Source organism: Podarcis raffonei, chromosome 11, assembly GCF_027172205.1.
Source record: "Podarcis raffonei isolate rPodRaf1 chromosome 11, rPodRaf1.pri, whole genome shotgun sequence".
NCBI classification, from domain to species: domain Eukaryota; kingdom Metazoa; phylum Chordata; class Lepidosauria; order Squamata; family Lacertidae; genus Podarcis; species Podarcis raffonei.
The window spans coordinates 25,889,726-25,905,892 of NC_070612.1; the positions used below are offsets into that span (position 1 = coordinate 25,889,726).

At 40.3% G+C, this 16,167-nt stretch overlaps 1 long non-coding RNA gene across 2 annotated transcripts; it reads left to right on the forward strand.

Annotated features, from left to right (window-relative positions):
• The first annotated feature begins 434 nt into the window (after nt 1-434).
• LOC128423370 (uncharacterized) lies at nt 435-13,511 on the forward strand. 2 transcript variants are annotated; one of them, XR_008332736.1, is made up of 3 exons: nt 539-1,106; nt 4,827-4,984; nt 13,340-13,511. It is a non-coding gene; the product is annotated as an uncharacterized LOC128423370 (long non-coding RNA). The 2 variants fall into 2 exon arrangements; XR_008332737.1 differs by lacking the exon at nt 4,827-4,984 and having other exon boundaries at nt 435-1,106.
• The last annotated feature ends 2,656 nt before the right edge of the window (nt 13,512-16,167 follow it).

The following is a 16,167-nucleotide window of genomic DNA, read 5'->3' on the forward strand; positions in this document are numbered from 1 at the left end:
CTGCACCCTAAACACCAGTGGTGACAAATTTGTGGCCCTCCAGGTGTTGCTGGACTCAAAATCCTATCAAACCCAGCCAGCATGGCCAATGCTCAGGGATGATAGGAGGTGTAACCCAACCACATTTGGAGGGCTGCTAGTTCCCCATCCCTGCTATATATAATTTCCTGTGGAGTAAGTCTTGTTGAGTTCAGTGGAGTTTACATAATTTCACTGTTAAAGTGTTTTAATGTGAACTGGGTATCCATAGCAGAAAACAAAGAAAGGCCTTTTTTTACACCCCTTTTTCATCATGCATTTGCATTCTAACCAACATGGCGGTTGGCTGTTTTTTTTAATGTCTATTCTATAGCAAACAATGTAGCAGGTACTGAGAACATAAGACGAGCCTGCTGGATCAGGCCACCTAGTCCAGCGTCCTGTTCTCACAGTGGCTTGTGGGTTGTTAGCACCCAAAATGCATATGTAAAGGGTTAATTGCAAGAGCTGTGGAACTCTATGATGTCATATACTCTGTGGTAGTTATGGAAGTTGGTACAGTTATGGCATTTAGTCTTAACGGTTAGAGCAGCAGGTGTGTTGTGTTTTGCTGCTGCCTGCCTCAGAGTCAGAATATCAGTCAGTCTGTAATAGTTTAATCTATGTGAGACCTATTAGCAATTTAAGTATCACCTACCTGTGTTGTATATTTAATCTGCAACTGAAAGTATACTAAGTAAAAGTATACTAAGTAAAAGTTATATATTATTTCAAACTTGCATAGTTTTTATAGGTGAAGACAGGAGTGCCTGGCGTGCTCTGGTCCATGGGGTCACGAAGAGTCGGACACGACTAAACAACAACAGTTTTTATAGGAGGAGAAAAGAGAACTAATTAAAGGGTCAAACATCCCAGAGCTGACTTCTGCATATCTCTGCAAATGGGAACTAGAGTCTAATTCCCACATGGTTGACTAAAATGCCCATGGGAAGCCTGCAAGAGCGCTCAGCAACTGGTATTGCTAAACTCCTAAAATACTTTCAAAGTACAAACCATAACACCTCTTTCAGATGCTCATGAATTAAGCCAAGAAAAGTAAAAAGACCACCAAACTCTCCGTGGTAGCAGTAAGTGATAAATCTCTAGAAGGACTTGCTTTTTCTTTCTTTTTTAGTCTGCAACTTCATTATTTCAACTGTCTTTCAGAAACTCTACCAGGCAAGTAAATCGGTTGCAGGTCAAGACCACAATATAAAAGAAAATCAGATATTTTTATCAAAATATGTTGTCACGGGAATATTTTTTCTGTTGATCTTTATGATTTAGTGTCTGCAGTGATTGCAGTACCACTTTGACTTTTCCTGACCTGGTGACTATCCAAAGGCCAATTCATTAGGAATATCTCCCAGCACATCCTCCATCAAAAAAGGATGTGCTCTATTATATAGCACAGTGATGCCCAACAGGTCGATCACGATCTACTGGTCGATCTACCCTGGTCGATCATGGTTGATTTTGGGAACCTGCTCCCCTCCCCAAAAAAGCTAAACAACTTTGGCTCAAAGTCCCCCCCCCCAAAAAAAAAGCTCAGCAACTCTGGTCAATCCAACAGGTAGATCACTGCCAGGTTTTTTTATAATGGGAGTAGATCACAGTCCCTTGGAAGTTGGACGTGCCTGATAGCACATTGATTTCACTGTTCAAGATGAAATTCACAATGGACTTGTGCTTATTATTGGCATATACAATACAGCAGTCCCATAAATCACATATCTAAGATTGCTGTGTCTCTATATATGAAATATGTAAATTTTAAAAATAGTTACAAATCACAGGATACAGCATAGGTATAGGATATGGCACAGACCAACCCCCTAGCACATAACCCGGGTGCCCGTATGTTACTGGGTAAGTTCAGGATTCTTTATTACTTGGGTCCAGGATACCCAATTCCGTCTTACCCTGCCCTATCGCTGAAATCTTCAGAGGTGTCTTTGTTAGTGGTCTACCATGCCTCAGATGTACAGCGCATATCTACCAGGATCCATGCATTAAGAATTATGGGGCTGACTCTATGGAACTTCATCCCAACTGAGATAAGTCTGTCCCCCACCCTGCTGAACTCCAGGTGTTCAACGAAAACAAGGCATTCTAAGTCAAATTATGCCTATCTGATGTTTTCACCTGTGTTTTTTCTTGTTTTAAACACCGTGTTGCTTGACTGATGCATTGTATTATTGATGGTTTTGCAGCAGCAGTTGGGCAATAAACACAGGGTGATGTTTCACACCTGGTTTTCCAGCGGCTAGCATCACCCCTACTTACCAAAAGGGGCAAGGGCAAGGCACAGGGAGCACAGTGCAGGCACGGCAGCAGAGCTAATCTGACTCTTGAACCTGGACCACATTGAACACTGCTCTCTGCTCCTCACCTCTCCTTCTCAGGAATTATCAACAATGCTCACTTTCAGGAAGACAGGTGTGCAACACCAAATCACCCACTGCAGCTGTTCTTCTGCAAACCATTTTGTGACCATTCATGACAGAAAGCTGTTCATAAATATTGGAAATTAAATAAATGTTGCACTGCCTGAGGCTGTCCCACTTTAGCTATTTTGCCAGCATATCACTGGTGTATCTGTCATGTCCAAAAAATACTATATCCATCAACAATGGTCACTCTATTATACTAATATCAAGTGTCTTTAAACCCCCTTCTTCAGAGTGGTGGTTATCGAGAAAAAACCCAGGAAGGAAATTTTGCCACAGAAAATATTTAATTCTTACACTGAGCATGGGCATTTGAGATCGTTAATTAACAATAGTGTGCTTGCAAATCACTGAAGACACATGTCCAGGAGTTTTCTGGACCAGATTTAACCATATTAGAATGGCAGCAAAATCACATGTCAAAGCTACTGCTTTACTGCTCCCCCTCCCTCTTGCTCCGCTCCTACTCTCAACTTCAGCTTGCTAAAAATTATGGCCAGCTAAGGTTCAGGGAGTTTATGATGCGATTATTAGCAATCATCATAGAATGCGTGGCTCCGTGTCAAAGAGGAGCACAAAGAAGAATGACCAAGAAATAAAAATTGCAGTGAGAAGCAATTAAGAGTCCAGAAATAATTTGTTTTCAATTGCAGAGCTGGGAGATGGCAGGTCTTTTCATTCTTCCAGCTTTTCCCCACGATATTATTGTGCACCAAACTAGATGAGATATTAATCAAGTGATGGTTTTTGCATTAGCAGTCAAAGTGGTAGCAGAGGGCAGGGAGAGAGAGAGATCTGAACCAGGACTGTAGCATTGGAGGAGGGAGTTTTAATCATTTGCCACTGCCATGGCCCTGATCCAGACTGCCCCTCCTGCCACAGCTGCTTTTTGCATTGATTGAGAGGCTCCCACCGAAACCCTCACTTGCAATATTATGAATTCTGCAGCTCGGCTATTGCCTTCTTGTTCACTAACACTATGTCTTATGATTTTTATTTCATTCTTATTTTTTACTCATGCACATTTCTGCCCTGCATGATTCTAAAGCCTTGGGAGTCATTTCCAATAATTTAAAACCCACACAGATATAAAATTTTCTATAGACATGGGACAAAAGCACAAAACACCAATTCATCTTTATTGACTTTTCCCTTCCCACCAACTATGAGAACTTTAGACCACACTTTCAAAAAATCCTTAGATGCTGGCAAATCCCTAGGGGAAATAAATTCCGCCATTGACAGCAGCTGCCAAGAACATTTCTCTATAATGTCCTTGCTGTCTGCATGTGGCACACAGCTAGTAAATTGAAGAAAGATCTCCAGGTTATAGTTTGATGAAATTGTCAACACAGCAGTAGGAGTAACTACAAGAACTATCCAATAATGCCCTGGTCAGTAATAGTGGTACTTCCTGTAGGAAATAAGACCCACCTGGTCTTTAAACAGACTATGGCATCTTTTGAAGCTCAGTCTTGCTCATTCATTGGGTTGTGTCCTATGCTAGTCCTACTCAGAGTAGACCTATTGAAATTAATGAGCCTAGGTTAGTTGTGCTTTTAATTTCAATGGGTCTAATTTGAATTGGGCTAGTGCTAGACACAGCCAATAGATCCAAATGTTGTAAGCTATATGGTGCTCAATTTCAGCCATGCTGTTTGTCTTCCCACCACCACCCACTTAACAGGTAGGAATAAAGCAGGGTGGTTATAGATTGGGCTCCTTAAAATCCCAACAATGGCCTCCTGAAAACCAAGCTTTCTTTTCCAAAAAGCTTCTCCAATTTTGGTTCCAAATCAGCAAAATACGAGCCAGAGTTCTCCTTTTTCTGCTCCACATAAAAAGAACACCGAGTTTCCTTTTGTATATATATTGCAGTTGTCATTTTGCAATCATGACAGCTGAAAGACAAAATGTGCACTCCTTCATCAAAACTCTCAGATGAAAATGGAGCTTTTGGCTATATTCACCCCTCAGGAAAAGAGGCTGTAGGGTAATAACAGATTCTCATTATGTAGTAAATATTTCAAGACTTAGCCATTGCTTAGCCATCAAAGGAGGACATTAAAGTGATAAGCAAGGCTAATGCTCCTGCGTTAACAGCCCCTTTCATAGTAGCCCAAGATTTTAATGCAGTATCCTATCAGCTTGGCAAAGGTACTCTGGACTGAATCTGTGACACATCTATAAAGTTGTACCGATATATTCTAGAGAAGCATATTGAGATGTATCATCCTAATTACAGAATAACATAACTGAAATACCCCATTCACAAAGGCCAAGTCCTCAACATTGAGCCAAAGCAATGTATACCCAGCTTTTTTTAATCATACTCTCCTTTTGAATTTATGGATACAGGAGTGGCAAGGACCCTAATATTTTGAGCTGATGTCAGGAATCATATCCATAAGTTACGGCAGCAACTTTATCGCCACAACATCACCCTCTCCCTCTCAGTAACCTGCATGCAGCATTGGGAAGCTAGGTGAGCAATGTCAGCTAGTATTACTTCCAAGGTAAGCTTCTCCAAGTAGGGCTGGGAATGTCTCCTGCCTGAAACACTGGATAACTACTATTGGCTATTACAGTGGTACCTCGGGTTGAGTACTTAATTCGTTCTGGAGGTCCGTTCTTAACCTGAAACTGTTCTTAACCTGAAGCACCACTTTAGCTAATAGGGCCTCCTGCTGCCACCGAACCACCGGAGCACGATTTCTGTTCTCATCCTGAAGCAAAGTTCTTAACCCGAGGTACTATTTTTGGGTTAGTGGAGTCTGTAACCTGAAGCATATGTAACCCGAGGTACCACTGTATATTGAATGAATGAATGAATGAATGAATCTTTATTGCTAAAAGCTGTAAGCTGTCACAATGAGTAGAAATATATTTATAATGCTGGGGAACCTCTGCTCTCCCAGATGAGGAATTGAAATGTGAAAAGAAAAAAGAATCTGGCATGCGAGAGTTACATGGCATTGCAAAACCAGATTAATTTCAAGCTACATTGTGGGACTTCATATCATACACCACTGCAGAACAATTACAGCAAACTTTGTAACCTGAATTATTAGACATCTGGAGTATCTGACCCTTACTTTTTCAAAATATCTTCATTCATTTGTTGTTTATTGGCACCCTTGAAAAATATGGAAGCCAATCAATATGCGTATATGACCTCTCTTTTTGTTGTGTTGCTATATTTTGTATTTCACCTTTGAGGACTTTTTGCTTTCCTAAACTATTTTGCTTATCTGACCACATGTTGCTTACAGATGTTTGGCCAAGCCACCTTAATTCCTAGCACTAAACAAAAACAGAAAGGTTTCATGCAGGGCTAGGGGATAATTTGATTCTGTCACATGCAGGAAGGCCAGTTTTGAATAGATTTCAAGCTAACTAATGTGGCTAGTATATCTTTCCAAAAGATTTATGCCTTATTGTTATTCTACCACCCTTCCTACCCAAAGGAGCCATGGTGAAGTCCCAGCATGAGTTTTAAAAATGTTCTGACTTGCCCAAACTATTTCCAACATGTAGATTATATGAGGAGGTATCATAGCTTAGTGGCAGAGCATCTGATTTGCATGCAAAAGGTCCCAGGTACAATCCCCAGAAAGTTGGGCTGGGAATGTCTCCTCTCTGGAACCCTGGAGAGCTGCCGCTACTCAGTGCTAACCTAGATCATCCTGCTCAATATAAGGCAGCTCCCTTTGTTTTCAGTTTGTTTGCAATCAAATTGGAGACGAGTAAGCATAAGTCTCCTATTAAGCAAGCATATTAAGCTGAAAGTTAAGGTTTTACTTTCCCATTCTCATTGGTCACAGCTCTTGAGTATGGCAGCTACTCTGCTACCATCTGTCTGTGGATTAATACCAGACACAGGAAATGCCAAGATTGACTTAGGCACTGACTCGGTTACATCTAGTACTGCCAGCTGTCATTAGCAATATACTGAGCTAGAGGGACCTTTCATCTGATTGACTGGCACTTCGATCTCAATGATTTGTAGTTGGTGCACCTGCTCTTACAATGCATCTGCAACTCTGGCATCACATCATACATTGCAAGATGTTACTCAACCACAACAGTCAGTACAATACTTCTCAAGTACATATTGCTTGCTGGTGAAGCAAGCAAGTACAAAATAATGGTTATTTTTAGTGAAATTAGCTATCCATTCAAATTCAGTATAGTTCTCTTTCCAAAGAATAAGAGACAAGCAGATTATCTGCGATAATGATAAAAGGAGATGCTTTCTTTATAACGTTCCGGGGGGGGTGGGATTCTGAGCACTAAATAGCTAAGCTGTAACCTTTTGTTTCTTTTTTATTCTAAGTCACATAGTCTATAGGGGACAATTGCTGGCAGGCATGTGTGTTTTTGTATTATATCCATAATACTCATTAGAAAATCCATACAGTAGGCCCTTATAGAGACAGTGGCTTGAACTTGTATTTGAAAACATGAGCAACACAGTGACCATCCAGCTACCATTTTGTTTCATATTAAGACAACAATTTGATGCAAAACAAAAACAAAAAAGCAAACTATAGCTGGAAATGTGATGATGCCTGCTTGAGTTTGTAGAAAGAGACTTTAAAACTCTCTTTCTCTATATATTTTAAGAGCTGGAAGTGATCATTAGAAGACATATTGTCCAACCCCCTGCTCAAAGCAGACATCTAGCAACTAGTATCCAACCTTTGAGTCTTTCCCTCAATTCCTGTCTTTTAGCACACAAGTAATTCAGTAATAATATTGTAACTTCCCTTGAAACTCAGTTTGCAAGGTCATGCCAAAGCAATGTACATGACAAAATTGTGCATGCTGCACATTGTTGTTGACTGTGTTTCTTCACTGAAATGTTCTATAACTGAGCAATGTACATAAAAAGAGCTGGAGGCAACTATTCGTATTATAACTGTCTGAATCCCTTCTGAGAATCTTTGCTAGTCTTTGAAATGTTTTGTTTTCCTTCCAACCCCTTGAAATTTTGTTTTATCAATTTTTGGCAGTCTAGAAGTAGAATCATGGAATTGTAGAGTTGGAAGGTACCCAATGGTCATCTAGTCAAACACCTGCAATGCAGGAAAAAGCCTTTCAACCCTGATACTTTGAGATCTGTTTTTCAAACTGGAAGCTCCAGGGACTGAAGTTGAGGGCTTCTACATGAAAAGATGAACTCTGCCATGACGCAACAACCTAATCTTTTTTTTTTCTTGCCTCGACAATTCCACATGAGGAGGAACCTTTAAATTCACTGTGAGCTTTACTTTAGGCAAAATATTAATGGCAATTCAAGTTTTACTGTGTATTCCTATTATTTCCTCAAAGATTGAAAAGGAAACTAGCTTTCCCTTGAATATTAATGACTGGGTGAAAACTGTTGACCAAATCATGAAGAAGCAGAAGGGACAACCGTTTCCCCCAACTTTTTAAAGTTGCACCACATATAGAAATTCAACATATGCAGTTTTTCCAACATAGATATGCTGTGGTAGGAAAGGTGCACCTTTTGAACTTCTGCCTGTTGCATGAAGCGGCTTGTTTTTTTAAAGAGCTTATGTTAGTGAAGAAGAAGAAGAGTCTGGATTTGATATCCCGCCTTTCACTCCTTTTAAGGAGTCTCAAAGCAGCTAACATTCTCCTTTCCCTTCCTCCTCCACAACAAACACTCTGTGAGGTGAGTGGGGCTGAGAGACTTCAAAGAAGTGTGACTGGCCCAAGGTCACCCAGCAGCTGCATGTGGAGGAGCGGAGACGCGAACCCGGTTCCCCAGATTACGAGACTACCGCTCTTAACCACTACACCATACTGGCTCTCAGTGAAAGGATGGCAGCCAGGTGACAGCAACCATTCATTTTAAAAGATTCACATTTTTTCATTGTCTTGGCTGTTCAGAGGCATTGATAACAGAGGTTGTACAGGGTTCCTTGATGGTGATCTGTTACTCTGCTTCTTCTCCCCAGTGCATTATTATGGGCTACACAGACAATTAATTGGCCATTGCACAAGGCAATCTGATTGTGTGAACTGTTTCTCATTCTGTCCCATCCATTCATCGTATTCTCTTGCCCCAAAGAAAGCTTTAAAAATGTAATGCTAACCGATAAATCTTTTTATAATAGGATGTAGAGCCTATACTCTAATGAACAGATGTGAAAAATTACATGTTCCAGTGATGAAATAAATTGCCCTATTAACAGCTTAATCTTATTTCATCAATATTTGATTTGTAGCAATCACTGAGAATAAATGTGCCCATAAGCTCAGTGATTTTAAATTCCAACCCACAGTGCTACGTCCACTTTTTCATCAAAATGTCATTATTTCTGCATTGTTACCACTTACACTCTTAGACAGAAAGCGTTTTAAAGAAACTAAATACTTTGACTCTAAAAAGTTTGTTTAGTGTAATAGTTCTACAACAACTATAGAACATTTTATATTTGAGTTCATGAGCACACACTAAAGATAAAGCCAGTGGTGTGTGAAATATTCATAGGTGGAATCTTGGCTCTGTTGAGCTTAACAGCTAAGCTTGAAGTTACTTTAGTCTTACTACAAGAAAGTGAAATATCATAACATGGTGACCCCAGAATGGGCATTTTCTGCTATTGACCATGTACTATGCAATGCCACTCACTCTACCCTACGTGAAGCAACAACCAACAGTTGTTTTACATGTCTTGTGAAGACCAGTCTATTTGTCAAGCTTTCCCTGACCCATAAGATTGGGCCTTGTTTTATGTCAAAGTTGGTGTCAGATGCAGCAATAAAGAATGCAGATCTCTCTTGTCAGTGAAATTAACTAATTATTCAAGGAAATGAACATACAACAGCCCAGTGGTCTCAGCAACATTCTTCAGCAGGTCTTGCCCCTATGGAGCAGTTGCCAGTTTCTATGCTTTTATACTATTGCTTCCACGCCTCTCTAAGGCTCCTCCTCTCCTGCATGTTTCCCAAGCAGTCTCATACTGCACATGCACACCTCTGACCTCTGTTCTGCTCTTCTCATTGCTCTGTGAGTTCTTGGAAACCGGGGGGGGGAGGGGAGCTTGTTGCAGCAAGAGAGGGAAGGTCTCTGGATTCTTCAGCAATTCCTTGACCACCCTCTCCTCTGCTTCAGCTTTGGAGTCTGAACTGCTCCCTGTCACAGGCTCTTCCTGCTCACTAAACCCTGTCACCCCTTCAGCACTTCCTCCCAGTCTTCTTCCTCTGACCTCTCCTCAGTGTCCCACCAGCAATCCCCTGCTCTTAGCTTTCCTCCTCTGGGGGTTCCCTGGCTGGTTCCTCCTACCACTCTTCTTCATCCAGCCAGATCCTGACATTTTATGTGTTGAAGTTTCCTGGATTCCTGTTATTATTTTTCTATGCTTTTATACTATTGCTTAAATGGGTTTTTTGTTTTGCTTTTGCTGTTGTTTTATACTATGCACTTAGAGATTTTTGAAAGATTGAGCATTTTATAAATGCTTTTAAATTTAAAAATAAAAAATAAAAACTGGAAATGAGAGATGAAAGGAGGCCTTGCTGAAATCAATTGATGAAACTGAGAAAGTCACACACTCTGCTAATCAATTTTCAGTATAACGATTAAGGAACACATTCTACTCTTTGCTCAAATCCCAAGTGTTGTAATCTTACGTACATACCATTCATGTTGATGGAGCTTGTATAGAAGAAGTTCCCGGTGGATCGTATCCTACAGCTTTCTAATGAGCACATCAGGTGATGTGAAAAATGAAAATGAAAAAGCTTAATTGGCTGAGAAGCGTTAGGAAGTGAACACATATTCATGGATAACAAAGATAATAATACAGCTCTGAATAAAGCACTGCTTAATGGCAGGATATTCTAAACACAAAGGATGCCATTAAATTGAGATCCAGGGTATTATAAACATGTGCTTATTTAAGGTTTGTTATTGTGTAGATGCATTGCAGTTGCAGGGACCACAGAAGTTTACATCAATATGTAAAAGCTTTTTACTTGCAGGGCTTATTAAAAAGAGAGGAGGGGAACTTTTTTGTTTAAAGAAATAATTTGAATATCTGAAATTTGCTGTTTAAAAATTCAGGAGCTTCATCTGTTCAACTTTATAAAACTACCAAAATATACAATATAAATATACAATATTTTACTAAAGAAGTCTAGGCTAACATCACATCCTTTTGAAAAACCAACCAATATATCCATATTCAAAGACAAGAGACCTACTTAGAGGGGAGGAATGGACAAGCCAGAGATCTCTGAGGTTATCTTTGTGGGTGGGTGTATATTGCAGGTGCTGGTTGCATATTGCACTTACTTAAGTCCTTTGTTATTGCTCTTGGCCATCCTTTGACTCTGGTTTTTGGACCTTTCTGTGGAAGGTCTATTCTGTATTATGTATTCTAATCATAATTTTCCTTTAAGGTTGCTGCTTTAACCTCTCTTTATTCCTTACTCCATTTATCTGGTTTTCATTCTTAGTGGATCCTGACCTTGCTATAGTTGCTAATGGTTGCCGTATTCAGAGCCAGGAAGGAATTTGCCTTTAGAGAAATTGGTCGGTCTAGAGGTTTTGCCTTCCTCATAGCAAAGCATCACAACTTTGAGCAGTTAAGGCATTGGGTGGAATCCTAGTCTTCAAGCTTTGGTGTAAAGTGGTACATCACCCTGCCCTGAACCAGCAGCGTAATCAGGATACCCTGTTAGAGGGGTCTCGGTGGAAGTTTTTGTCCAGAAGTGAAGCATGGGGACAGATGGGCCATAGAGCTTCTAGTGGCATCCTTAGGACAGTGACCTCAGTAGATCAACACCTTGGAGGAGGCCACATTCCTTGGCACGACACTGAAGTGGTTTCAGCCCTCTGGCAGGAGGCTAAAATGGATATACACCCAATGCCTGAGCCAAAATTCCACCTACACCTGTAATCAATAAAGTTGTGGCCATTTTTAATCCAGCTTATTCTCTGTTTGAGTTTATTCTATCACGCCTCACATTACTCACTGCACAGGGAAGGGTGGCACTGTGACTGGTACTACAATCACGTTATTCTTGTTTTGGATGCATTTGTCATAACGTTTCACATAACCCAATGTATTTTAGGAGCACTGTATGTTTTCTAAAACTGAGACAACTACAGTACATAACACATAGCTGAGCGAATCACTTCGTTGACTAATTCCTGCATATGGTTATTATTTTTACAGCTTAAAGTAGAATTTCTTGTTGCTGCTGTTTGCATAGTCATCCATGAGGAAGCCTTTAACCTGAAATGCGACATGCACCTCTAAGGCTCTCCCTCTTTTCCGGGCTTCTTGAAATTGAGCACTCTCAGGCCCTTTGTTGACAAATTTATATTGCTCTTTTCTAACCTCTCCCTCTAGTGGCAGGAAGGAATTAAACTGATTTGTTCTAGGAGGATCATAAATAAATTATCTAGGTATTTGGCACTAAATATTCATGAGGTTCAAGTTTTTATATGAAAAGTTGACTTAAGATTGCTTTCTGTGTTTTGGGGGAATTGTTTGTTGTCCTGATATGATGCTGCTTTGGAATCACTCTGAAAACCTTTTTCCCCTTTACTACATGATCCCACTCAATCAGGGATCATGCAGAGAACAGGATGTCATGACATCACATGACGACACCCCTAAGAGCAAACAAAGCTCTCCCATAACTATGACTCTTAATAATGGAACAGTCCATTCTGCCCAGGCAATTGCTTGATGCTCCTTGCCAAGCACTGTAGTGACAGTTTCATTGCCTACCAGCAGCATACAATGGAGCTCTCATCACTTGTGGCTGCACTAGACTAGTTGGGAGATAATGCAACTGTACATCCCTTTAATAGGAATGCAGTGCAGATAAACAACATTCATAGCCAGACAGATTCCCAAATCATAGGAGCATACCAAACAACTTTATAGCCAGGCTACTTTTCTAGTATTGTCATGCTCTGACTGGCAACAGCTCTCCATGATCCTGGGTAGAGATATTTCTCATCATCTATAGATCCCTCTAATTGTAGGTAGCAGGATTTGAACATGGAAGCTTCTATGTGGAGGAAATATGTCCTAATGCTGACCAATGAGTTTCACTGCATTGTTTCATTGCATTATTTTTAACGGGATGTGACTTCAGATGTGCCATTCACAATCACCAGTGCCCATTGGATCAGGGGAGAGAACACTGGCCGAGTTACGTCCACAAGAGGAGCATATTCCTTCTTCCAAACACTCACTTTTCTGTAATTTGTGTTGCAGTCTTTTAAATGAAATGATAAAATAGGAAAAATCAACAAAGGAAGAAAACAATTGAATGTGGTCAGGTATAAGCCATTGTATAAGGAACTGGAATACTCTGTTTAGCGCTGCTCATTATATATTTAATAAAATAATAACTGTAAGAATAGTAAAAAAAGAAAGGGGGAATCACCCAAGGGTGGGTGTACAGTGTTTGTTGGTTTTGGTGGGGTGGCTATATCTTATCTTTCTATCTATCTATTAATTGCCCCTTTAAGGTCAGCACTAGAATTTTACTCTACTAGGTGATTGGCTAATAGTAATGGAGTAAAAATAGTTCAACTGGATAGATAGATGATAGATAGATAGATAGATGATAGATAGATAGATATTATAAATAAGAATACTAAATTAACCTTCCTAATAATCATAAATTAATTAACCTAATGCATCGCCTGTATTAATTTAATAGAAGGAACTAACAAAGTTGCCTGTATCCACAGCTGGCAACATCCTCCTCAACCATTACTGAAGAATAAAAACTATGCACAACTAACGATTATTAACATTGTTTCCCCAGTTTAATGTCTACTTCCAGTTTATTTACATTGTTGTTTTCAAACTCTTTCTGTCTTTCAGGTAAACAGTGTAAGCACAACCAGAAGCTGCACCAAAAGTTCACATTACACTGCTTGAAGAAGGAACATATGTTCTCAAGTAAACTTAGTGCTGTACAAAAAGAAACGCCTTTTTTTTTTGCAATGTAACAAGCTTTATTAATAGTCTTACAATACATTACATATATATAGTACATCTCGTAGAGTAAATTGAAAAATAAATGCCTATTTAAAACTCTGAATTATTTTCCACAGCTGTTCTCAATAACTACATCCCCTGGAAATTACAGACATAGCTAGTCAAAGATGGAAGCACGTATCCCATTCCAGAGTTCATTTTGTCCATGCAACCAGGGTCCATGACATGTATATCTCTATGGAGCAGACACCTAATGCACATAAATAATTTCAGATATCCTACTGATACTACTTGTCAGGCTCCCATCCCAAATCACTGTGTCAGCAACTCTTACTGGTAAGCAAGGAAGAGTTCTTTATTCAGACTAAAAGCAGTACAGGCTCAGTAGGAAACGCAAGGCCAGAAGTCAAGATTCCAAGATTCAAGAACAAAGAAAGAGGTTCATAATGGGAGCTTTGAAGCTGTCTTGACAGTTGACATGTTTCTCCTCCCAAGTTTTTAAAGATGTGGTAGAGTGAGCTCCCTCACAGGACACGCTCACCCTATAAATATTCTGTACATGCACTCAATCAGGGCAGATGCACCTGGTCCCACCTGTGAAGACAGCACCTGGTTCACAATGACAACTGTATCTTGCCCTCTGCCTCCAGCTCCTGTGCCACTTCCTCCTGTTCAGTCCCTAGTCAAAGTCCTCCCCATTCCCAGATAAGGCAGAGGAGCCAGTCAGTCTGCTTCTCTCTCTCTGACATCTAGAGTCACAAAGGGAGGACATCTCTTTTTTGAACCTGGATTCCAGCCCCCCATCTGTACATTCCCTTCGTTTTCCTCCTGGTCTGTGTGAGGCTGATGGAGCTGAAGGGCACATGACGCATATGGACATTTACTGTATGGACATTTAGGTGCACTCTTTCTAAAGCATTTGTTACTGCTTCCATCTGCCCAATAAAAGGCACACAAAGCTTCTGCCGAGGCAATATTGCCTTACTTTGCAAAACTTTGATATGTACAAGATGCACAATTTTGAGGTGTACAAGTCACAGCTCAATATTCCTTTTAAAATCTCTAGCGAACTAATAGATAAATGTGAAGACACAATTTTAAAAGTCAACTGTTGTTCATCAGCTGTGACACATTTGTCAAACCTGTAATTTCCCCAATACTTACTATTTTAGTTGTTGGCAATATCTGATGGAGCTAACATATGCATTATATTTTAGCACATTTTAGTTTGAGGATTTCACTTCTCTTCACAGTACACATCGCATGCATCTGACTCACTTTGACTAGAATAAGTACTTCCTTTAGAGAAAATGGAGCAGATCATTGGCTTGATTGCTTATGGAAGTGAAGTTTTTTCCAATAAAAATATTGTGCAATTGAGTTAAGGACATTCCCTTTTCTGTACAGTAAAGGAAAATGATTGCCATAATAGTATTACTCACCTGACAAATCAGATTTGGTCCTGAATAACTGATTGAGAATCATTATCTTTCAAACAAAAGGAAACAAATGACATTTTCCTGAATATTACACTGTAGCCAGAAATAAATTGTATATGAGTCAGGATTAGAATTTAGAGAAATCAATTGGCAAACCAAACTGTTACGAACTAAGAGCCAATTCAGATATCCAGCATGCATGCATGCAGTTCTCCACACTCCCCTAGAGAAGCCCACCTAGTGCCCATACTGCTGTCTTTTGGATATCAGATTAAGACATTTCTGTTTTTCCTTGGTTTGTAGACAGTGTTAGCCATACTCAAAGTAGATCCATTGAAATTATTGGGCATGACTCACTGAGGTTCATTAATTTCAATTGGATATATTCTAAGAATTTAGCTGGATAAATCTCCCAGTTTTAAATCCTCACAGTACGGTTGGTGGTTTTAATGTATAGAATTTATTAGTGTTTTAGTTCTGCACACAATATAATGTTCTGTTGTGTTGGTTCTGTATTGCTATATTAGTTGTCTCTTAAGCTTATTGTAACTCGATAGGACTTCTGAGTAAATATGGATCAGGCTGCAATCTGATGGGTAGTCTGAAATTCGCTATCTGTTCACTTTAATGAAGTGGCTTGCTCCCCTTGTAAGAAGATATGTCTATAGAGCTTTCCTCTCCTGGGAAGTATATATCATGGGTGCTCAATGAGAACATTACCACTCCATCTTCCACAACAATAAAAAGGTAAAGGTAAAGGTACCCCTGCCCGTACGGGCCAGTCGTGTCCGACTCTAGGGTTGTGCGCTCATCTCACTTAAGAGGCCGGGAGCCAGCGCTGTCCGAAGACACTTCCGGGTCACGTGGCCAGCGTGACGAAGCTGCAGCTGGTGAGCCAGCACCAGCACAGCGCACGGAAACGCCGTTTACCTTCCCGCTATAAAGTGGTACCTATTTATCTACTTGCACTTAGGGGTGCTTTCGAACTGCTAGGTGGGCAGAAGCTGGGACCGGAAGACGGGAGCTCACCCCGCCGCGGGGATTCGAACCGCCGACCATACGATCGGCAAGTCCTAGGCATTGAGGTTTTACCCACAGCGCCACCCGCGTCCACAACAATAGCCACCTTAAAATATCTAAAGGACTGTCACATGTGAGATGGAGCAAGCTTGTTTTCTCCTGCTCTGGAAGGTAGGAGCCAAACCAATGGCTTCAAGTTACAAGAAGGGAGATTCTGACTAAGCATCAGGAAGAACTTTCTGACAGTAAGAG